Genomic DNA, 24,629 nt, shown 5'->3' with positions numbered 1-24,629 from the left:
TACTTCAGTCTATCAGTTCCTTGATATTGAACTAATGGATGTATCATAATTTAACAGTTCTCCATTAATGGATTATTTTCAAGTTTTTGCTGTCATATTCAGTGCTATAATGAGTATATTTACTTATAATTTTTGTTTACCTTAGATTATTTGTCTTTTAATTTAGTTTATGCTGGTTTTTTTTTTTCCATGCATAAAATTTCAGTTTTTGTGTATTTTGATCTATCAGTCTTTTATGTTATTGTTTGTTTCTGGGTCTTTCAACCATTTTTTGAAAGGCCTTCTCTACTCTTAAGATTTTGAAAATGCTCATTTTTATGCTTAAATTTTTGATCAATCTGTAATTTATTTTGGTGTGAGAGGATCTACCTTTATTTTTTTTCCAAGGTGGCTACCCATCCATTTTTTCCCCACTGATACACGATTTATCTTTATCATGTCCTAAGTTTTCATATATATTTGGGTAGTCTCGGGATTCTCTAATCTTTTTCATTGATGTATCTGTCTATTCTTATAACCATGCTGGTAATTATTGTAGCTTTATGATGTAAAATATATAAAGCTTAATATCTGAGTTGGGCTATACTCCTTATTACTCTTTTTTTGAAATATCTTCCCAGTTTTACTTCCATGTTTGTTTTTTGTTCACTTTATAATCAGGTTGCTTAATTAATAAATTATGTTGGTATTTTGGAGAGATTGTGTTAAGTTTATAAAACAATAAAATTGTACATTAGAGAATTGACAACTGTATGGCATTGAATCTTTCTTTCTAAGATAGGATAGACCATTACATTTATTCAGTGCTTCTCAGTAGTTTAAAAAAATTTCATCATGTCGATCTTGTACTTTCCTTGATAACTTGATTCTAAGGTCATTCATCATTTTTGTTGCTCCTATAAATGGAATAATTTTCTCATTTATATTTTCTAAAATAGTCGTTGCTTATATATTTGCAGGCCATTAACTTTTTTATATTCATTTTATTGACTTTTTAAAAATAGTTTTTTTAAAGTTGTTTTCTTTGTATTTCCAGGAATTCAATCATATTATTTGCAGATATAACTTTACTTCTTTCTTTCCAATTTTTGGAATTTTGTTCTCTTGTATGAACTGCTACTTTTAGAACAGTGCTAAGTATTCATGGTAATAAGTAGATATGTTTTTGCCTTTTTCTTGATTTTTGTGGGAATACTTCTAAAGAGTCCTCATTAAGTATGATGCTGGTTTTTATGATGAGATCTATATAAATGCATATATCTATATTTTATTATGTTAAGGAAGTAGCTATGTCCTTTATTGAGATTTTTAAAAATTCAGGCTTCTCTTTTACATCGATTACATGTTATTGGTATTTTTATTTATGTGCTCCTTGCTTATTTACATATTTCAGTTTCATTTCAATAGATGCTTTAGACATGTGTTGAAACTATTCTCTTTAAAGTGGTTTGTTTGAAAATGAAACAAAAAAATCAAAGCATAAAGAGTTTTACAGAACTTAGAAAGCAAATAAAATTTGTTTCCATTGGAAATAGACTGCTCGATTTGCAAAATCACTAATATAGTATAAGTCAAAATGTTTTCGTATCATGTTAAATTATTACAAAATTATGACATATGAACTTTAAATATTCTGTTTCAGTTCCTACATTGACTTTTTAGCTAATTTGTTTGCAATTTTTAACATGCTACCCTAGGTGTTACAATATGCATCCTCAATGATCTACTGAGAGGTAATATGGTAACAATCATGAAAGGTAAGAATCTTGCAACCTAATAGTTCTTTTTACTACCATCCATATCCTTTGTGATATCATTGTCATATATATTACACCATACATTATAAACCCCACAACATAGTGTTTTAAGTTTTGCTTTAAATAGTCATATGTCCTTTAAGAAATTAAGAGAAGAAAAGATATATTTTTTATATCAACCCCAACAAGTTTATAATTTCCTGTGTTCTTCATTCATTCCCAAAGATGAGTATTTTCATCCGTTATCAATTCCCTTCAGCTTGAAAAACTTCCTTTAGAATTTTCATAGGTAAGGCTTGTGGATAATAAATTCTCTCAATTTTTGTTTTTCTGAAAATAACTTTATTTTGTTTTAATTTTTGAAGAATATTTTCACTGGATGTAGAATTTTAGATGGACATTTTCCCCCCAACATTTAAAGATATTCTGTTTTCTTCTGTCCTCATTATTGCTTATATGAAATCTTTCCTATCTCAAGTTTCAGTATCTCATTCTTTTCCAATCTATATCCTAAATTTCAGATGAGAAACTTGGTGAGATGTGAATTTAGCTGTTGTTGTAATTCTGCAAACTACACAATTAAGTTTAGTATTTCATTTGTAGCAAGATCTGTTTTGTCTACAAAAAAATAAAAAGATTCTTTTATGGTTGTCATAGAAAGCATATGTTTCAGACCACAACTAGTGAGAGTCAGTAGACTTGAGTTTGTCACTTTTCTCTCTGTAAGTGCTGAGTGCACTCAAAAGAATTCACCCCACATCACAGTCCTTATAGTTGTCATTGTCATAACTGTGAAGTGTATCAGCCACTTGAGCCCCCTAAGCACCTGCTTCAGTTGGCACTTTATTACGAATAACCACGGGTGATATTTTGATTAACTATGATGCCACAGTATTTGATGGGTTATTAGCATCCTATTTCTTATTGGCAGGGAGCTCTTACTTCCCTAAAACTCAAGGGCCCAAACAGATCAATCCCTGAAGCTCATCTTTATGAGTATATTTGCTGGGACCACATCCTTTAATAATTCTGTATCTGTCTGGGTCCAATCAGGAGAGTGATTTAAACAGGAGAAGTTTACTATAAAGAATTATTGAGCTATGATAAAAGTGTATCTATGATTTAAATGAACTCTCAAGAGCATCCTACAGTTTAAGGAGAGTACCCAAGAAAGGACAATCTTGGAAGGGTGTACTTTCCCCAAGGCTCATATTGACACCACTGATCCTGTGTGTGGCAGTCAGAAAAAAGTCAGAACTCCTTCTTCCTACAGTGGTTCTCTAGTGCCCTCTACTGAGAAAGCTCAATATTATGTTGATTGTAAAGGAGAATTCCATCCATTATTGCAGAGCAGGTATTGAAGGGTGAATTTAGAGCGGAAAGACAAATTAATAACAGACAAATTCATCCTGTAACTACTCAGGGCAGTAAGACTGTGGCTTTCTGTCTGAGTTTTAGCTGCCCTGCACTATGTAGACTGGGAGTGTCCTCAGACAAAAAGCCAAATACATACAATTCTTGCCAACTTCAGTTTTCTTCTTTTAAGGATTGACTCCTTTTCATTTTCTGTTTGATTTTAGTTAAGTTCCTCGAAATAGTTTTTAAAAATTTTTTATATTTTTATTTTTTTCAATTATAGTCGACATACAATATTATATTAGTTTGAGATATATAACACATTAATAAGACATTTACACAACGTATGAACTGATCACCCCAATAAATTTAGTTACCTATTTTATACCATACATAGTTATTGCAATATAACTGACTGTATTCCTCATGCTGTACTCTACATCCCTATGACTATTTAGTAACTACCAATTTATATCTCTAAACCCGCTCCCCACTTCACTCATCTCTCCACCCCCAATCTAACAACCATCAAAATGTTCTCTGTACCTGTGAGCATGTTTCTGTTGTTTGTTTGTTTATCTTGTTGTCTAGATTCCACATATGACATTTATCTTTCTCTGACTTACTTCACTCAGCACAATACCCTCTAGGCCCACCCATATTGTTGCAGATGGCAAGATTTCATTCTTTTCAATGGCTGAGTAATATTCCATTGTATATGTATACTACCTCTTCTTTATCCATTCATCCATTGATAGATACCCAGGATGCCTCTATATCTAGGCTACTGTAAATAATAAGGCAGTTAACATATGGATTTATATGTCGCTTCAAAGTAGTGTTTTGGATTTCTTCAGATAAATACCTGGAAGTGGGAAAACTGGGTCCTCCTTTGTCACTTTTGTATTAAAGTCTGTTTTGTCTGGTATAAGTATTGTTACCCCAGCTTTTTTGTTTGTTTATTTCCATTTTCAGGAATCATCTTTTTTCATTTTTTTACTTTCAGTCAGTGTGTGTCTTTCGATCTGAAGTGAGTCTTTTGTAGGCAGCATATGTAAGGGTCTTGATTTCTTATTCATTCAGCCACCCTATCTTCTGATTGGAGCATTTAAGCCATTTACATTTAAAGTAATTGTTGCTAGATATGTAGTAATTGCCATTTTATTATATGTTTTAAAATTAATTAAGTTTGTTAGTTTTGGTGACATTGGTTAAAGAAATCCAGTAATTTTTGAGTGTACAATTTAACAATAAAGCATATATATATATTGCATTGTGGGTTTCCCTTCTATAGTTACATTTCTTTCTGTCACCACATGTTTGACCCCTTTTACCCCATCAACCTCCCTCCTCCCTGCTCCTCTCCTACCTTCTGGTAACTACTACTCTGTTGTCCATGTCCATGAGTCTGTTTGTTTGTCCTGTTTGTTTGTTGCTGTTAGGTTTATATCCCACATATAAGAGATATCATGTGGTGTTCCACTTTCCCTGTCTCGCTTATTTCGCTTAGCATGATTATCTCGAGCTCCATCCATGTTGTCGCTAATGGCAGTATTTCATCTATTCTTATGGCTGAGTAATATTCCATGGTATATATGTACCACAGCTTCTTTATCGAGTCATCTATTGTAGGACATTTTAGTTGCTTCTATATATTGGCCAGTGTGAAAAATGCTGCTATGAACATCTATGTGCAAATATCTTTTTGGATATGAGTTTTCAAGTCTTTGGGGTAAATAGTAGAGGGATTGCTGGATCATATGGTAGAGCAATTCTTAATTTTTTGAGGAACCTCCATACTCTTTTCCATAGAGCTGTACCAATTTTCAGTCCCACCGTTAGTGTATGAGGGTTCCTTTTTCTCTGCATCCTCTCCAACATTTTTTATTACTTGTTCTCTTGATAACAGCTATTCTAATAGGTATGAGATGATATCTCGTTGGGTTTTGATTTTCATTTCCCTACTAGCTAGCATCTTTTCATGTGTTTTTTGGCCATTTGTAGACCTTCTTGGGAGAAATGTCTGTTCAGATGCTCTACCCATGTTTTGATTGGATCATTTGTTTTGTTGTTATGTAGTTGTATGAGTTCTTTGTATATTTTGGATATTAGACCCTTACTGGCGCATGGTTTGCAAACATATTTTCCCATTTGGATGGTTGTCTCTTTAACTTGTTGATGTAGCAGAAGCTTTTTAGTTTGATGTAGTCCCATTCATTTATTTTAGCTTTTACTTCCCTTGCCTTTGAAGTCAAGTTCATAAAATCCTCTTTAAGTCTAAGGTTCATGAGTTTAGTTCCTATGTTTTCTATTTAATTATATGTATATATTATACTTTTATTATGATTTGTTTATATTATAATTTGTTTATTATGACTTTTTATATTTGGGGACATGAAAATTGCTTCCAATTTTTCAACTTAAAATATTACATGAATCTTTGACAATGATTATTTCTTAGTATAAATTCCCAGAATTATAATTACATGGTTAAAGTGTGTTTTTGGCCAACAAGAGGTAATTGCAATTGCCCTCCGAAAAGTTTATAATAATTTATGTTTTCATCAGCAGCATGTGAAAGTGTTTATTTCATCATGCCTTGGCCAACTCTGGAAGTTGAAATAAAAGAAAAAAATCTTCATATTTTTGTGAAGTAAACCATAGTTTGTCAATTTGCATTTCTTTGTTTTTTTTTTTAAAGAGGGTAACATTTTGCATGTATTTACTGGTTATTATTAATTTTTTTGAGTAAATTACTTATTCACTCCTAGAAAATGACTTTTAAAAATTTCAAAGATTCTATGAAAAATTTTTTTTTAATAAGGGCGAATTTTGATAATATTGTGAATTATTCAGAATCTGCTTTTTCACCATCTTCTCTGCTAGGTCTCCCTATTAAGTACCAGTTTGTAGATTTTAAGAAGGCAGAGCAAAAGTGGGAAAATATGAGATAATCAATGTAAAGCTCTTGGTGTACTGTGGTTGGCATTTATTAAGCACTTTATAAAGGTTATTAGTATTGCCATAGCTATTATTGTTATTACTCTTAAAACATACTGTTTTATATTGGATTTCTTTAGATCCCGACTTTTTAAGATTTTAGCTATTTGAGTTCTGGAATAAGGCATATTTAACTTTGGTTCACTGAAGCTACTCAAAAATGTGACTTTGAACAAATTACTTAATCTCTCTGAGACTCAGCTTCCTCCTCTCTACAGTGGAAATGACATTCATCTCTTAGGTTTCTTGTGTGCGTTAAACGTGAAAATATAATGTTTAGGTTGGTGTCATCACATAGCAAGTGATCAATCAGTGCTTGTATTTGAAAAGATATTTTTGATTAACAGTTTAAACCTCACAAATTATGTTTTCTTACTAAAAGTATCTTTCTGAAAATCATGCTTCCATCAAAGAAATAACTTCAGTAGGAGATTCAGTGTGGCAGGTGGTAGGGTAAAGGTTTTTGAGTAAGGGGTATCTTTTGGTGGGGAGGAGGAAGCCTAAGGGAAGTAATTATATTTTTGAAAAAGTAGAAGAGAATTTACTAATACAGAGAGAAATTTAGTGTGAAAGTTCAGCTCATAGCTCTCACCTTTATAGCTGTCACTATTAGGGTACATTTTGAATGGTGGAAACATGCTCAACAATTGATAGGAGAGGATAAAAAAAACTATTAAATGATGGCATCATTAACTTTATTTTTCTAAAGCAGATTCTTTAGGGAAGTGATTTACTAATGAAGCTAGAAAGACTGATTTATCTTTATCTAGGTTTTTATATAATAGGTTATGATTAGTCTCCATAGTTCCCTGCCACACAGTATTACAGGCTTAAAAGTTTTTATTAATAGTGATTTCCAAAAGGCACAGGGAGACTGCCATATAAATAATGTTTGGCTAGTTAATTCTCCTCTTCCTGAGACTCAACAGACTTCAGGCTTTGGTAAATTATAAGGAACTGAAACAAATGAAAAATGGAGGGACAAGATTATTGTTATCTCATTCCTTGTTAAGTAAACATTAATATGGTCTTCTGTGCAATTTGTGTTTTTGCGGCTTTCAATTAAAGGCAACTTCCCCAATTCTTTGTGATATTGTTTGGCTTAAAAACTTAGTTTTATTTTATCTTGTTCTTTAGATTTCCAATTTGCTGTCTTTATCAGCCAGCCTTTTTAATTCTGTACTCTTCTGATGAGAAAATATTAAAAAAGTAAAAATCATTGTTCTTTTTCCCTCACTTTACCTAATTTGTTACTTAATCTAGGATAAACTGTTTAAATGCTTCTTAAATTTTTCTATAACAGTGTCCATAAAGACAGAGTTCATTACTGCTTCTTGGGAAGTTTGACCAGAGCTGGCTGCTGTGACTGGGTGAATTCTTTTTTAAACTTTGTGATTTATGTGAATTTTGCATTTTACTTACATAACATATTGGCATTTATTTTAATAACAAATGATTCACGTTTCTTTCCACTGAGCAAAATTGATACTGCATAAAGATGCACCATGTTTTTTCTGTGGTTTGAGTTTCTTCTTCATCACTGCCTCTTTGCCAAGAGGTTTCCATATCAGTTTGGGAGATACTACCTTATAGAGTGTTGTTTCTGCCTCTAATTTATGTAAAACATAAATTAGACCCTTCATCTAATTTATGTTTTACATAAATTAGATGAAGGGTCTGCTAGAAAATTTTAGAGGATCCTTTACAAAGGCTTTATCCAGCACTTGCCGTGGATCATGTTCAGGCTATTTACCATTTTTCTTGTCTCTTTTAGGTCATTTCAACAGTAGGTTTGGCATTGAACCATAGCTCTACTATTTCTCTTTGCTAGCTATGTGACCATGAATAAATCACCTAATCTTTCAGAGAGTCTGTGTCCTTGTTTATAAAATGGGAGTAATGATGCAGTTGACTCATTGGGCTATTTCAAAGCTAGATGAGACAACATATGTAAAATGCCAAGCACATAAAAGGCTCTCAGATACTGACTTTCCCTCCTTGCCCTCACCTCCCTTTCTTCTTTTTGAGAGCCTGAGAGAACAAAACTGAGCAAGTTCTGCCTCGAGGTTCCCAAAGGGTGGAAACCTGTGTCTGCCTAGGTGGAATATTGGTGATATCAGTGCTATATGGAAGAATATTCTCTGGGGTCAGGCCAGCCCTCTCTCTATGGTGACAGCTGATTCAGGCTGTTCAGGATTTCTTTTTAAATGGGCTCACACCCTTATTACTGAAAAATTTCTATTAGTAGCAGTAAACACCCAGATAACCTGGCCTTCAGTAACATGCAGTCGAAAGGAAGCGAGCACACCGAGATTCAACTGTGAAGTCTCCTGAGAAACAGAGCGGGAAGGCCCCAGTGTTTCTGAATTGTCTCCTCTTTGGATTTAGAGTTGCCAAGCTTTGTTAGGGTTATAGTGAGAAACGGTTAAAGATCTGTGTAAATCTGTCATGAGAATAAAACTGAATTATTTATTTGAAAATGAATATTCTAAGTACCTAATACCAGGGATTTTGGGGCTCCTTTTAGTGGTACTTACCAGCTTCACATTGTACCTGCTTTGTTTTTGACATCTTTTAGGCACTGGTGATACAGCAGTGAAAAAACATACTTGGAGTCTGTTAAAGAATTTTTATATTTATACCCTAGTTGAGAAATCAGACAAATAAAATAATATAGATTACAGAATAGTAGGAGAGACTTAATTTACATAGGGTAGTTAGGAAAGACATTTCTTAGATGACTTTTAACATGAGATCTGGAAGCTAAGAAGTATCTGTTTTTGTGAAGAGCCCAGAGCACAAATGTTTTGAACTAAGAGAAATTTTGTGTGTTCTCTGTACTGACAGAGGGGCTCCAGGTTTGCAGTATAGTGCTTGAGGGGCAGAGTGGTAGGAGATGAAATTGAGCAGGTAGGCAGAGTCCAGAACATATAGCACCTTTATTTGAAGAGCTGTAGGAAGCCATATGATGGGTTTAATTAGGAGAGTGGCATGACCTGACTTGCATTTTTAAGAGGTCACTCTGGAAGCTAGGAGAAGAGTAGATTTTAAGGGGGCCCAAAGTGGAAATGGATAGATATGAGGCTATATTCATGTCTAAGTGAAATGTGGTGATACCCTGGACTTTGGTAGTAGCATTGAAGATGGAAAGAAGTGTAGGTATAGGAGATAAGTTTTGGAGATAGCATTGTCAGGACTTGCTAATGAAATGAGGTGTAAAGAAAAGAAAGAAGGCAAAGATGATTTCAAAGTTTCTGTCCTTAATAACTGCTGGGGAGCAACAGACTATTGAAAGAGAGGAATGGAATCAAGAGTTCTGTTAAGGACATGTTAAGTTTGAGATACTTCTAACAGACTTAAGGGGAGATATCAAATAGACATTCAGAATTTGGAGCTCAGAGAAGTCGTCAAGTTTGGATATAAAAATTAGGAATTCTCAGCATGTAAATGGTATTGAAAGCTATAGGATAGGGCGAGATCACTATGGATCATGTGTAGTTTAAGCAAGATAAGAGGGCTTGGTACTGAACCCTGTAGAACTACTGCATTTAGAGGCTGAGCTTAAGAACCAGCAAAGGAGTGTATGGTCATGCCACCCTGAACAAGCCCGATCCCATCTGATCTTGGAAGCTAAGCAGGTTGGAGCCTGGTTGAGTACTTGGATGGGGGAGACCACCTGGAAGACCAGGTGCTGTGAGCATAAAAAAAAAAACAAGAGGATTGTAAGCTGACTAGGTCCTTACAATCTGTGAGGAGTCAACAAAGTTGCCTCACCTAAAAAAAAAGAACCAGCAAAGGAGACTGAGAGGAAGTTGCTAGTACAATAGGTGCAAAAGCAGGAGAGTGTAGTGTAATTGAAGCTGAGAAAGACAACACTTTCAGTAAAGGGTGATAGTTATGTCAAAGGCAGGTGAGAGGTTGAGTAAGGTGACTTCAGAGAAGTGACTGTTGGATTGGCAATATCAAGGATTGTTGATGTTGGTAGGTGGTTTCAGTAGAATAGTGCTGCCAAACACTATATCCATGTGAGAGAATGAGTGTGGAGTAGGGGTGGGGATTGAGAAAGTTGAGGGTTAAGCAAATTGGGGGACAATGTTTTAGAGGAAGTATAGCTGTGAAGGGAAGCAGAGAAATGGGATGATATTTAGTATTGTGCATGCCTAAGAATTGTACCTGACTTTATCCCAAAATTTGTGAAAGAGGCATAAAGGGCACATTTTTTTAAAGCTAAATTTTAAGTTAAAAATCAACTATACACAGGACTTGAATTTCAGTTTTAGCCTTGTTTGTCAAAACATGACACATAATACCTTCTGCTGCAATCTTTTCTGTTCAGATTATTCATATTTTATTAACCAAGGAGATATGATACTGATTTGTTATTATAAGCCTAGCAGAATATTCACTTCCTCTATGTTCTTATAGATTTTTCTCTCTGCTCTGTCAGCCATTAAAAGAAGCATTTCAAATTTTCCATGGTAATTGTGGATTTGTCTACTTTGTCTGTTCAGTTTTGTCGGTTTTTGCAATACATATATTTAATTTTAATTAGTTTTAAGTATACATTGGTTAGACATCTATATAGTTAATAAAATGATCCCTCCCAGTTGCTCTCTTCCTCCCCTGACCCTCCACCTAGCCAATATGTTAATGCTAATTGCATTCCCTATGCCGTGCTCCCCATCATTGTGACCATCCATCAGCTACTAATTTGTATTTCTTTAACCCTTCACCCCATTCTCCCAGCCTCCCAGACCTCCCTCCCCTCTATCTGTCACCAAATTGTCCACTATATTTGTGAGTCTGTTTTTGATTAGTTTGTTCTTTTTACTCCTTAAATTCTGCATGTAAGTGAAATCATATAGTGTTTCTCTTTCTCCGTCTGACTTAAATACCTTCTAGATTTATCAAAGCAATATATTTTTCCATCTCTTTCCTTTTCATATGTAGGGATCTTGTTTTCTTATCCTTTCAGCCATTCTATCTTTTGGTTGGAGCACTTAATTTTTTTCCATCTAAGGTACTTATTGATAGGAATGTAGTTGTTACCATTCTTTATTCCTGTTTCTGATACATGTTTTTTCTTCTTAAATAAGTCCCTCTAACATTTCTTGTAATTCTGCCTTGGTGGTGATAAATTCCTTTAGTTTATTTTTGTCTGGGAAGCTCTTTATCTGTCCTTCAACTCTAAATGATAGCTTTGCTGGATAGATTATTCTTGGTTGTATATCCTGGCTCTCCATCCTGTCGAATATTTTGTGCCAAGCCCTTCTGTCCTGCATAGTTTCTTTTGAGAAATCAGCTGCCAGTCGTATGGGTGTTACCTTATATGTAATTATTTGTTTTTCTCTTGCTGCTTTTAATATTTTCTTTGTGTTTAACCTTTGACATTTTAATTATGATGTGTCTTGGTGTGAGCCTCTTTGGATTCCTGATTTTTGGAATTCTCTGAGCTTCTTGGGGTTTTATGTCCATTTCCTTCATCAAGTCAGGGAAGTTTTCCATCATTATTTCTTCCGATAGTTGTTCAGCATCTTGATTTTCTTCAGTTATGCTGATCTGACTAATATTTGGAGCCTTAATAATGTCCCATATCCTCCTTAAATTATTTTTATAGTCTTGGCTTCTTTTTTTCTTGCCATTCTGATTGTACTGATTGGCTTTCCTGTCCTCTAGATAGGGCATGTGATCTTTTTCTTTATTCACTTTATGCCTTTGTTTATTCCATTCACTACTCATCTCAGATAATGTGTTCTCCATTTCTGACTGATTCCCTTTTATAAATTCCATTTCCATTTTTATGTTTTTTATCTCTTTGTTGAAGTTCTCACTGAATTTATCTACATGTCCCAAAAGTTCATCGAGCATCTTTATAACCAGTGTTTTGAACTCTGCATCTGTTAGATTACTTGACTCCATTATATTTGGATCTCTGTTCTGTTCTCTCATATGGTTTCTGCTTCTTTGTCTTCCCATTTTGGCTGTCTTTCCATGCCTGTTTCTATGTACTAAGCAAAGCTCCTAAGTCTCCCAGTCTTATCAGTATGGATTTGTGAAGTGGGTGTCAAGTGGCACAGTCCTGAGAGGGGTTCAGTTGCAGGCCAAATTTAGCCCAAGCCTCTACCCTTCCAGGGCCACCTGTTAAGATTCAACAAACAATCCACAGATACTGTGCTTATAGTTGCCTCAAAAGGCTACACCAGCTGCCTCTTCCAGTGTGAGTCTCAGCAAGGAGCAACTGAATCGCTGAGGATACACCTGGATATGGCTTGAGTGGGGCTCGAATTGGGGTAGGCAGGGTTTCAGAGAATCTTCTGGGTGGAGCAACCTTTGTTATTCAGTTTGATGATGTCACAGCTATGGCAGTGCTGTGTCCAGTGCACTAGTAGGGTGGAGGGCTCAACAGGGAACAATGGATACCGCCAGTACTTCTGAACAAAGTGAGTCTCGCTTTGGTCATCACTCTGACAATGTCTCCCTGTAAGTCTGTGGTGCCCCCTGCACACAGCCGAATCAGCACTGGTGCTTAGAGAAAGCAGGTCCGTCACCGTGAAAATCCGCTCATGGAAGTGGCCCCTTTAAGAAGCGTCTGCCTCTGCCACAGCATCTGTCTCACTCAGCCGCTCAGACCCGGCAGCCCCATGTCTTTGCTCCATCCTATCTTCTGCCATTGTAGGGTGCTTTCTTGGATTTCTCTGTAGTTGTATGGCTTGTTCATCTAGATCCCAGGCGATTTTTTTTTGCTGCTGCTCCTCGTTTCTGTCACAACTTTGATTTGGTTGCCAGAGGGATGAACACAGCCTCTATCATCTTCGCCATTTTTTCCCCCTCTGCATTATATATTTTGATAGGTTATTGGGTTGTATTTGTCAGCTTTTGCTGCATAACATACAACTTTGTACATCTCTGTGGCATATAACAATAAACATTTATATTTAGCTCGTGGGTCTGGAGTTGACTGTGTAGTTCTGATTCAGGCTGCAGGTTGAATTTAGTTTTACTTTATGCGTTGCTGTTTTGCAGCCCCTGTTGATAGGATAAGGCTATCAGAGACATTCTCTTCTTGTGGTAAATCAATGAGCACAGGACTCAATCCAAACAGTGCAGACACTCTTAGGCATCTGCTCATGTCATGCTCACTGATAACCCATTGACTGATGCAAGTAACATGGCCAAGTCCAACAGTAAAGAGAGTGGGGAGAATAACTTCAGTGAGATGTAGAGGGAAATATGTATTTGCTGAACCAACATTTTCAGTTTATCATATGAGTGTATATAGATCTGGAATTATGATATATTACTGGATTAACTTTTAAATTACTATGAAATGTCTCTATCTTTAGTAATGCTATTTTTGTTAAAATCTGATACTCATATAACTATACTATATAACTACATAACTATATAACTATACCAGCCTTCTTTTGATTTGTGTTTACATGTTATATCTTTTTCTAGCCTTGTATCTTTTGATCATTATATCTTTTAATTTAAAATATGTCACTTGTAAGTCACATATTGGGTTTTGTTTCATATTTTTCAATAACAGTTTATTGATATATAATTCATTTCCTTTTCAAGTATGTAATTCAGTAGTTTTAGCATATTCACGTAGTTATGCATGCATTATGACTAATATTTTTTCTTTCCAGAAAGAAATCCTGTACCGAGTACTAGTCATTTCCCATTTTCCCTGCCTCCCTCAAATTCCCAGCTCTGGCAGCTACTAATCTACTCTCTGTCTCAATGGATTTGCCTATTCTGGATATTTCATATAAATAGAATCATACAATATCTGGACTTTTGTGCCTGGCTTCTTTGACTTAGGATTTTTTAGGCTCATCTATATTATAGCATGTATTAGTACTTCATTCTTTTTTTTTAGTATGTTTTTCTTGCTCTGCTTCAATCCATTATTCTCTTTTGTCTTGCTTTCTAGTTCATCAGTAATCTGCTATCAAACTCACCTATTGGATCCTAATTTCAGTAGTTGTTTTTTCAGTTCTATTACTTCAGTTTGTTTGTGTATTTATTTATTTATTTATTTTAGGTGAGGCAACCCTTGGTTGACCTCACAGATTGCAAGGACCTTGTCAGTTTACAATCCCTTATTTTTTATTTTTTATGCCTACAGCACCTGATCTTCCTAGGTGGTCTCCCATCCAAGTACTAACCAAGCCTGACCCTGCTTAGCTTCCGGGATCAGACGGGATCGGGCTTGTTCAGGGTGGCATGGCCGTAGACTAGTTTTATATTTTAATATATTTTAATTCTCTGCTGAAATTCTCAGTCTCTTTCTCAGTACTTTCCATTTCTCCATTTTCTAATTGTATTAATCATGGTATCTTAAAAGTTCTAATTTGCCAACTCTCTGAATACCTGTGATTCTCTTGTTTTTTTTTTGTTCTCTTCGTTGTCTGTCCTGTCTTTCTTGGCATATCTGGTAAATTTTGATAGAAAGGTAGACATGGTATATAAAAATTGGTGACTCTACAGATAATGTTTTCTTCTGGAAAGGTTCCCTCTTTTCTCTGCTAGACAGGTAGAATGGGGATTGATCATTTTAATCCAATCAGAGATTGAGCTGAGGCTAGCCTTCTAGAACTGTCAACTGAGCCCCAAGTGCTCCAGGGAGGAGTTGGCCCACTGGGTCACCCACACATCCTACTGCTTCTGAGGCCCGGCCACTCGTCCCCAGGGATAGGGGTTGGAGGCCGTCCCTGCTACACTGCCCTTTGCACGCGTGATAAAGTGTCCTCCAAACCTCTGAAAAAAAACCAAGCAAAACTGAGCCCTGTGTTCACCAAGGCTTTTTGTCCTGAAGTGTTCTGAGTGCTAATTCTTGTCTTCTCAGCATTCTGAGACTACTCAGAACGTTTCTCTGCTTTTTATAGGCTTTCTGCTTAGACTCTTAGTCCTTCATTTTTGGCAGATGTCTTACGTAGAAAGCTGGCTGTGTGTCAGGGTTAGTTCTCTACCTTTTTCTTCTCTCTGGGATCTTGGCCCTTCAAGTTTCTAATTTTGTTTTACTAGCCCCAGGAGACAAGCAAAAGCTTTGCTTGTTTCTGTGTTTTCCAGACACAACCTTTTGTCTAGAAGAAAGCTTGGATGGATTCTCAGCCTCTTGACCTTTGCCCAGAATTAGCAATACCCCCAGGGAAAGAGGGGCAGCTGAATGTTTGCTCACCTCTGTATTTTCTCCTTTCTGTGGTAGTAGCTTCTCTAATCATAGTTGCTTTATTAGCTCTGATGCCTTTAAACAGACAGTTTTAAAAAATAATGTTATCTGAATATTTTGGAATATTTTTGATGGAAGAGTTGGTCTGCCACAAACTATTAGTACCTGAAACCAATAGTTTGATCTAATTGGATAATGTCATTGCTTTTGTTTATGAGTGAGTCAAGCAGTGTTGGTCAGAGAAATATACTAACTTTTATAGTTTATTCGTATATGCAGTTGACCTCAAGTTATTCACTGAAAGGAGATAAAGTTTTTATATGAATTATTCCAGACTTTGGAGATGGAGAGTTATAAGATGTGTATATGAGACACTAGTTTGTGAAAGAGTTTTATATAATTACAAAACATTTTCAAAGATTTCAATCCATTTGGTACTTTTAACTTTGTGAGTATAAGCATTATTATCTTCTTCAATCATTCAAATAAGAATTGAGCTTGAAAAGACTGTGACTTGCCTTTTGTCTTTTATTTGCTGCTTTTGGGTAGAATTACGTCTCAAATCCAGATCATATGACCCCAAGTCCAGTATTTTTTCCAACTTGCATTCATTTGGAATTCTAGAAACTATTTTTTTGTGTTGTTTTTTGGAGTAAATCAGTTTGTCTTACTGCTTAATAGAACACTATAAAGTATTATAGCTGTAAAGCTGTAAAGCAGTATATAACTTAGAGACATATTCAAAGGATAAACTTTCTCTTTAATTTATCCTGAGTAAAACATAAGCTCACAAATAGTTCTGTTTTGCTCTAACTTCCACACTTGAAAGTGATGTTTTACTTCTATCTTGTCTGTTTTTCTTTATGCTCTAATTTGGTAAAATGACCAAAGCAAAACTGAAATGCCAGAAGAGAAAAAAGACTCTTGAATAATCCATAGATAGAAGAGCTGGTTTCTTCTATTCCTAACAGACTCAGATTACTGTGAGGGTCGCTGGGTCTGATAAAATATTTGTCACCTCTTCCTTTGTCAGCTGCCACTTAGACCATTATCAATGATTTGCTGCTTCTTATACCTCCCTCTCTCTCTCTAATTTACTATTTTTGATCTTCTATTGCTTAGGAAACTGGATAAGTAAGAGTGTTCAAAATGTCTTAAAAAGTAATATCATCTTAGGACTTTAGAGGGTAGCTGGAGTAGCTTTTCTTTATTTTATAGGTAATGAAATTGACATCCAGAGAAATTAGGTGCCTTGCCCAAGACGCATAGCTAGTTAGTTGACACAGGACAAGAAGAACTGAATCTTCTTTTCTATGGACATCAATTTTTATGTCATTTATATGTTTTAGGCCCCAAGCGAGGGCCTAGAAGCCTTTAATGAGTAAAGCACATCATTCTTGAGAGTTTAGAGACTTTTTTACTTTCTTCATAATTGATAAATGAATTTTGCCATACATGTTACTTCAACATAAATTTTATTTGTTTGTGTGTATGTTTTTATACTTATTGTATATACTAATTCTCAAAAACTCAAGTCTGTCATCTGTGATCTTAGAACAGGTATCTGTTAATATAAACCCACCAGTTAACATCTCAGTTCACTGAAATCTTTGCAGCTGAAACCCTATAGCAGCCTTCATTTTCATAAATCTGATATTTCAATGCTGAAGTCCTCTCTCTCCCCCGCAAAAACCAGCAGTGATAGGAATATTTGAAAATTTATGCTAAAAATTACTGAGCATAATTTATAGTATATATATATACATATCAAGATACTTAATAAATGTTTGAAAAATTATCTGTCTGAAAACTCCAGAAAAGAGAAAAATTGCTTAATAGTCACTTTGAATGAGTTCACATTTAATATATTATGAAGTATTGAAGCAATGTTGGTGAAGTAAAGAATTGAAAGCATTTTCTCCCTATGGTCCTAATTAGAATAGTCTGAATGTTGCTTTAATAAATATTAAGTATATTTAAGAAGTTTAAATGACTTTATATAGTTTTCTAAGGATGAGTTATGAGATTCTAGGTTAACCTGCTATTGGGAAGGGAAATTCCTGAAGTCTGATGGTTGAGACATTTTGTAGCTTAGACACTTATGAGTTTCCTTTCCACAAAGATGGTCTTGCCTGTTGGCTTGTATACTGGACCCAATAAGAATTTCACTGGCTGTGATTCTGATTGCCCTAGACTCTGCCTAGAGTTCTCTGTATTTCTTTTTTAGGTTGGAGGGGAGGGCTGGTACCCCATCTTTTGTGAAAATTTTTCTTTTTTTCTTTAGATTGCTAATTTTGTTGGGTATCTATGTCTTAAATGAGCATCTTAAATGACACTCTCCTTTGCCTATAGTTGGGCAGAAGCCGATTGGAAGAAATTCTTTAGCCAGTTAATTACACTTGCTTTAAAATTTAGGACTCATCCGTTTTTACATTTGGGAAGACAGTTTTATCTCTTGGTTTTAGGAGGCTGTTATTCTTAAATACTGCACACAAATAGAATGCCAGAATTTTAGAAATGAAATATATCAGGAAGTCCACTAACTATGGGAATTGGGGAGTAGTTTGAGTTATATATATTTTAACCAAATAGTATATATCTTTGATCTTAGTTAATAGATTTATCCTTACTTTTGGCTGTCAAAGAATGCTAGAAGATTTCTGCTTACTTTCATATTATAGAAACTATAGTTCTAGTCCCAATCTTCTTTGATAACATATGAAAACTATTATCTTGGAGTTTGGCATGTATTTTACAATTTAATCATTAATTTTTCAGAATTATGCTTGTGTCTTATATTTCTAAATTGATTTTCATTTTAGAATGCCTAAATAATTTTTAAGAAGCATCACAATGTCTAGTATGCTCATGTTTCAGAAAATTTATAGTGTTGCCATATTAGTTTACCATTTACATTAAATATGGATAATAAAATCACTCTTTTTCCAAATCACATGAATTCACTGAAATATTCTTATAAATAGAAATGTTACTCTTTGTTTTATAAAAAGGATATAATAAGTTTGTTATGTAATACCTAACTTATTTTATAATTTACAAAATTTCAGAGCTCACAATATATACCATGTATAGTGGCTAGCCTGTATCCCAGCCTTAAGTGAGAAGGGTTAAAGGAAGAGATATTGAGCCTTTTCAAAAAGAGTGCTCTGCTCTGTTGCATTACCCAAAGATTAGGTTTCTTGACATTTGCCTTAAAACCTTGAACAGTTTATGCTAAGAGCTCTGCTATTTGCTAAACTACCTCTGTAACCAGCATGCTGTGAAGCAAGACCACACCTTAAATCTTGCAGCAATATCTTTTTACTTTAGTTTTCCTACACTTACATGTGTGATTGTATATTATAGACCAATTGAAAAAAATAATTTTTTGGGTAATGTTGTTTTTTCACTGGTTTAAAAAACAATTAAGAAGGACCTTTAATACTGCTTTGAAAATAATTATCAAGGTTTTTAACTATCTTGAATCATAAAGATCATAGAATCCATTATGTAATCATTTTTAAATCTTTTAAGTGGGGGGTTTAAATTAGAAAATCAGAATATTATTGAAAGCTTTCTTTGCCAGAAAAGCGGCTGTGATTTTTATTTCATAATCATTAATTAAAAATATTGGTTGCATGAGTTATGATTTACAACTCACATAGTAATTTTAATCTATCTTTTTAATAAAAATTCACTCTATAATCTCTTGCATAAAGACAGTAAACAGCACCTGCCAGAGCGCTGTAGCAATAAGAGCCATCAAGTGTGTATTCACTTCACTATGCAAAATAACAGTGAAAGAGTTAATAAAAGCTGACTACATTACAAGATTACAAAGGCTTTTATTTATTAGGGGACAGGGAGTGTATGGAATATATGGGATGAAATATTAATAACCTCTCCATTCTTCAGGACCGACCTGTTACTTTGGAACTACTCTCTTAGCCCCACTGAGACTGTGAAACTGTGTTTTGGTGGTCTATAGGAGAGGTTCGACTTGGCAAATGTAATGGTGAATGATGTCACTGAATACATACCATATGTATTGAGAGTCAGTGAATGCTATTCTCACTGCTGTGCACAGGCATATGTAAGTGTTGGAATGGAAAAATCATTTTTATGAAAATACTGAGAAGTAAAACAAGAATGTTCTGTCCTAGGCCTGATCACATCACCAGTAGCTGCCAAATACGAATATTCCCTGTAAGATTTTTTCTTCTTAATTCTCCAGCTTCCGGCCTTTTGTTGGCTCTCAAAGTAGTTCATTCGGAAAGCCTTATTCAGCATGTTCTTTCTATTGATATGATATGAACACCAAATGAAAGTCCCATTTTCTTCCGTAAAGTAAAGCTGGGAGAGTATTTTAGTGTGCATGGTTTGCAGCAGATGGAAATGATTAATTGATTTAGTTAACTTGCCAAATTGTTCTCTTTTTCCCCAGTAGAGCAGTGTTATCTGAGAGATTCGTACTGCTAATCATTGTTCCACTTATTAATATATCTGAAAGGCTATAATTGTTTTGTTTTAATTATTCTCATTACTATTATTTAAGACTTTATGCTCTAATGGTACAGTAATGGATATGTCAAATAAATAAAGCAATTGATGCCTATTAGGAATTTACAGCCTATAAGGTAGAATAGTAGAATATATGAAGATACAAAAATGTGAAGTGTACCCAGTTATTTTATTCTTAAATTTTTATTAGCAAATCACAATTCTCTTAGTAAAAGTCCAATGTCACTTTTCTTAAGCTTGAATATATGCCATCTTAAAGTCTTAAGTTGTTTCATATTATAATACAGAGACTGACTTATATAACAAACAATGTGATTTTAAAATTATCCAAAATAAAGGCAGTATTTCCTTATATAGGACATTAGAACATATAATAAATAAAAATAATCAAATAAAATTTATTATGACAGAATTCTGTTACCATTTTGATATATTTTCTTTTGGATTTTTTTCTGTATATGTACATATGCATATATACATAAACGTGTGTGTATATAGATGTAAGTGTATATTTTTATTTTTATAAAATTTGGAAACCCTCTGAAATTAACATTTTCTTGACGATTTTTACTTAATAGTATATCATGAGATTTTTCTCTTCATTAAAATGTTTTTAGAAATCTCATTTTTAATGAGAAATGAGTTTTTATTTTAAAAAGGAAATGTTTCCTTTTGGACTAGAAAAAGGTCAATATGCCCTTCTAGTTCCGCTCTTAAAATTTGAACCAAGGAAGCAGTGGGTAGGATTAAATAGTGAGATGGCCGCAGTTATAACTTGACATATTAACTCTCACATTGACTCTTTTCATTCTGTGTCAGGGCATGACTACTGTCACTAAAAAGTAAGAGTTAATATATTCCTGACTTTGCATCAGAAATTTAAAGTATGGGCTGGTTAATAACCACTTTTTACTGTGTTATCTTGAGTATGAGTATTGAAGAAAACATTTCCAGGTGAAAATGTTCAAAAAAGAAGCACAGTATGCAAAATTTATATGGAAAATTATTTTTTCAGTTAAAAAAGTTTTATTATGGAAATTTTCCAACATGTGCAAAAGTGGAGAGACTAATATAATGAACCTATATAAAAAATTAAAAAATTATCAGCTCAGAGAAATCATATTTTACTTGTGTGTCACCTTAACCACCACCTGCCTCCCCACACTGGATTTTCTTGAAGCAAATAACAGACATTATATCAGGAAAGTATTTTTTATTAAGAGCCCATCTTTTTTCAGAGCTGAGAATGGACAAATCTAAAGATTGACTGTGGTAAAGTGTGAGTCAGGTGTCAGAAAAAAAGTATTATGATGGATAGAAACTGTAAATTCCATTTAGCAAACATTCACTGAATGCCTATTATGTTGAAACACTGTTCTAGGTGCTGATATAGATTTAAAAGACATTGACAATGCCTTCAAAGAGCTCACTTTTTAGGAGTGAATACAAATAAATATTACATACTTATAATACAGTAAAGCAAAAGTTGAGTTTATATATGTACATATGTGTGTATATATAGTATATTATGTGTGTTTATATATATGTGTATATGTGAGATGAGTACATATACATATGCACATATACATAGATACATGTACATATACGCATATATGTATAGGATACCGTAGGAGTACCTAGGAGAAGGATATAACCCAAGGCATAAAATTACACATGACCAATAATTACCCTCTGTGTATCTTGCTTTTAGTTGTTTACATATACATTTTTAAATCTGTCATGAAGACAGTTACCAGAGATACCTGAAAGAGGTTAATGAACAATTTGGTTTGTATTTATTACACAAATGAGAAAGAAAGAGTTTTTTTTTCTTTGCCATATTCATGATCAGATTACTGTAGAACATAGGAAAAGAAATGTATGTTGTTTTATTGCCAAGTTTATATTAAAGATCAAAGTCTGTAAATGTAGCAAATATAGCAAATTATTGATTTACATGAGTCTATTGACTCAATTGTAGTTGTGAGTGAATTGGAGAAGCTCATCTTTCTATTATCGATCTACACTTTAACTGGTATATTTGTTCAGGAGGCTGACTTCATAGGAAATGCTTCTTTCTGAAGCATGAATTACAGTGGAACCCCAGGCTTTCATGTGAGATGGATAATTATTATGAAACTGGCAATCATTAGATCATTGCTTAGAATCTGTCACAGGATGCTACTGACTGGAACTAATGACTACGTATTAATTTTTGTCAGATAGTTCCATTATTTATTAGCATCTTGATAATCCGTAAGATTTAAAAAAAGACCTTAGCTAATATGATTAAGATACAGCTGAAGACAATATTAGCTATAATATTATGTGAAATATTCTTGCTGAGAATTATAATACATTAACATTTTTATATAGCATTTTATTTATTTTTATTAAATTTATTGGGGGTGACATTGATTAATAAAATTATATAGATTTCAAGTGTACAAGTCAATAATGTCGTATGTATATTATGTTGTTCCATCACCATATATAATAACATTTTAAAGTTTAGAGTTCACCGTAAATCCTAACAGCTCAGTTAAGGTAGCCTTTTCATTGTTTCACAGATATGGAAACTGAAACTTAATGATATTAAGTGACATTTAGAAATTTACCTAGTAAGTTGTAAAGCTAGGGTTCAAATTCATTTAGCAACAAATATTCATTTGGAGTCTGCTTGTAAAAAGCACTGTGGAGATAAAGCTGTAAAAACTCATGGCACTTACATCCTAAGGGAGAGCCAGATATTAAACTAATCAATCACAGGATTAATTATTTAATTACAATCGTGATTAATGGTCTGAAGGAGTACAACACAAAATGAGAATATACAACAGGAATACTTGACCTAGTTTAGATTCCCTGGAGAAATATTTCATCTAAATTCTGAAGAAAGTGAAGAAGGTGGTGGGGAGTGTTCCAGGTGGAGGGAGCAGCATGGGCAGTAGTCCTGAGGGAGAAAGAATGTTTTCAGGAATAGAAACTAAAATTAGGCAAGTTTTTTTGGAGCACAATGAATGAATGAAAAATCTCTGATGAGGTAGTTAGAGGTCAAGGTCCAAATCTCATACTTTTTAGCAGAAAAATTCAACAAATTATTTAGTGCTTACCATTCATGAGGCAATGTGTGAAGCAGTGTGAAAGAATACAAACCTTCAATCTAAATTAGAAAATGCAAAAAAAATTCTCTTAAAAGCCAGCCATAGACTTTTATGAGTATTGTGGGATTACGTAGTCAATTTTTATTAATAAAATATATGACCCATTTTGACTAATTTAAAAATTTAGTCCCTTTTCTCTGACTTTTGTAAAAATTGGAGAAGATCTATGTTATTCAAGATTTCTGCAATGACAGCCTTTATTGTTTGAATCTTGTGAAAAGATCTTTAGAAGGACTTTTGGGTGCCACCTTTACATTTTACTTTATAATTTCTTCAGAAAGGAGCTTGCATGATTCCTAATGTATTGCCAATTAGTAAGTGATATGTAGTTGATATTGAAATCAGTTGATGAACATTTTCAGGCTGCAACACTCAGGTGCCTAGATAATGGAGATTAGGCTATGTTAGCCAGGTATTGGTGCTTCATTGTAGAAAAAGCAGTTATCTCTTAACTGATTGTTATCAGATGGATTTTCAAGGCTTTAGTTATAGACTGTCACTGAAAATAGTAATTCTGTGCTGTTCCATTTGAGAAATATTTATGAGAGTTATATATTAACTATGTAAGTCTTAAAAGATTTGGTGAAAAAACCATGCTTTTTGTAGAGAAAGCTTTTAATACCAATCAGCTCTTCAACTTGAAACAACAGAACATACTACAAAGCCCAGAACTCAATGGCATTTAAAAAATTCATTGCATCCAGAGAGAATAGATATGAAAAAGTGACTAGGGAAGTGATTTTAAAATGTGTATGGTCAATATTGCATAGATTATGTAAAAATGCGAAAAGGATAGCATAATGAAAAGACTCCTGTCTCATCTATTTGCATTATGATGGAAATATGAAATTTTGAAATTTACTTGAGAAAGAACTGCTCAGTAAAGTCTAATTTAGTTTAAAAAATCTGGATCAACAAATAGGATTTCTTCAAAAATATAAAAATTGTTCTTGGAGGAGGTCTTTTTAAGAAGTAGAATAGGAATAAATATCATATATTTCAAACTGACTTATCAGATCTTTAGTACAGATATTTTGAGATTCAAAATGTGAAGTTACTTTCTACACAAGAGTGTGAAATATAAACTGTGTATGTTCTGAAGTAATGTCTTGATCTATATTTTGTGTCCCTTATTATATCAGATATATTTGTTGTTTCTGGATTCTGTGCTGGATTCTGTGCTTGTTTTAAAACTATACTATTTTATGTTATGTCTTGCTATCCAGCAGAGTAAGTACTTCTACTTTGTTCTGCTTTTTCAAAGTTATCTTGGTTATTCTTTGTTTTGCAATATGCATTTTAAAATCTGCTTGTCATTACTATATATGTGGGATTTTGGATTGAGATTGTACTGTATCTATAATAGATCAATTTAAGGAGAATTAACATTTTTATAATAATGAATCTATGTCTATAGGACCCGTTGTGATTGCCTCCCATTTTATTCATAATGCTAATTATCCAGACCTCCTTTCTGTATGTTTTTTTCTTGATCAGTCTTTTGAGGAGTTTGTAAATTTAGTCTTTTCAAAGAGTAAACTTTTTCCTTTCTTGGTCATCTCTGTTGAATTTTCAGTATTATTAAATGTCTTTGATCTTTATTGTTTTCCTTTTACTTTCCTGGAGCTTAATTTGCTGTTTTTTTTTTTTTTT

The 24,629-nt window shown here is 33.8% G+C and overlaps 1 protein-coding gene and 1 pseudogene across 1 annotated transcript in view; one reads left to right on the top strand and one right to left on the bottom strand.

The window, feature by feature from the left end:
- Positions 1–24,629, top strand: part of TTC28 (tetratricopeptide repeat domain 28) — a 630,275-nt gene that overhangs the window by 94,893 nt on the left and 510,753 nt on the right.
- On the bottom strand, positions 14,239–14,357 carry LOC120602081 (uncharacterized; annotated as a pseudogene).

Source organism: Pteropus medius, unplaced genomic scaffold, assembly GCF_902729225.1.
Source record: "Pteropus medius unplaced genomic scaffold, Ma_sr-lr_union100, whole genome shotgun sequence".
NCBI lineage: Eukaryota > Metazoa > Chordata > Mammalia > Chiroptera > Pteropodidae > Pteropus > Pteropus medius.
This window is presented reverse-complemented; position numbering and strand designations above follow the sequence as displayed.